This window comes from Pteropus vampyrus, unplaced genomic scaffold (genome assembly GCF_000151845.1).
Source record: "Pteropus vampyrus isolate Shadow unplaced genomic scaffold, Pvam_2.0 Scaffold20, whole genome shotgun sequence".
Classification (NCBI taxonomy): Eukaryota; Metazoa; Chordata; class Mammalia; order Chiroptera; family Pteropodidae; genus Pteropus; species Pteropus vampyrus.
The window spans coordinates 5,198,850-5,200,257 of record NW_011888801.1 but is presented as its reverse complement, the minus strand read 5'-3'; positions in this window follow the sequence as shown (position 1 = coordinate 5,200,257).

Genomic DNA, 1,408 nt, shown 5'->3' with positions numbered 1-1,408 from the left:
GTGATCACCAGTATCTCTGCCACATCCTAGGACACTTCCCACTCCCACTACCCCAACTACAGAGTCAACCAAAGAGTAAAGCCAGACTCTCCTCCACAAAACCGTCCTCCATAAAAAGTTTTAAAGGACATCAATGTCTCCCAACCACAGGGCCAGTGTTGCCAGCCCTTGCCATAAGGCCAGTAAAACCCTCCGCCATGGCAAAAAGAACCTGGTTTGTGCCACTACAAAAATAAGTCAACCCAGCTATACCCAAGCTCCAGAGCAATACCAACCCCTACTGCCATGAGACTGACAGGGTTAGTTCTCAGCTGCATATCCACTTGGACATTCTCTACTTCTAGGCCAACCATGTCATCCTAATACAAAGGGCTACCCCAGCTAGACCCCTGGCTCCAGACCCTGTTATCTCTGCCAGCTGCTGGCCTCTGTTCACTCTGGGGACCTGTGCCTCTCAGCACTTACTGGCCATCCCCCTCCTCAGATGGCAGCCTCCTAGGGCAGATCTTCCTTACAGGCCACCCAGGCCCTCCCTCTTGTCTCGTACCCAATCTTCAGCCTACAGTCCCGGTGAGGCAGGAAATGGCTGGAGAGAGGGGCACATTCAGAATTCCATCAGTCCTTTGGGGGAATTTTTATTCTCATACTTCCTTGGACCATCTAGAGGCCACATCCTTCAAGTTCACAACAAAGAGAGACTGAAGAGAAGTAACCAACTCTCCATCAACGAAACAAAGAAGTCTCTCCCTCCTAAGTCCAGAGGACAGCTTTGACTATAACACAAGAAAGACATGGGGTAGCTTCCACCCTTTTCCAATGCCCCCAGGTGAGTATATCAACTCCAAATGGATAAGAGAATAAGCAAATGAATGAAAGAATATCACGTGACAGGTGCTTAATAAATATGCATTCATTCATTCTTTGTGGTGTTACCTGCTGTCACACATTAGCAGATCCTTTGTCCTGCCAAGAGAACTAAACAAGATTGTGAGTAAAGAACAAGAATCTCCTCTGCTAACTTTTTTTTAGCATTCATTATGTACCAGGGTGTCAATACATACGGTATTTATTTTCATTAGCTCTTTTGACCCTTATAACAACTTCATGAGATAAGCTATCCCTACATTATGATTATTTCTATGATTATTATTCCAATGATATATTATTGTTGACTATTTCTACATTACAGATTAAGCAAACTGAGGCCTAGAGTTGGTCGAGAATAGCCTTGGTGATCCAGGCAGCAAATGGCAGAGCCAGGCTATGAGCTCAAGGATCTATCTGACTTCAAATACTACTCAGGCTCTGGAGAATGTCCAGTTACAGAATTTGGTTGGAATTCAATTCAGTCATAACTTCTATGTGCTTGTACAGTCTACACTAGGTGATATGAGGAATACGGAAGTAA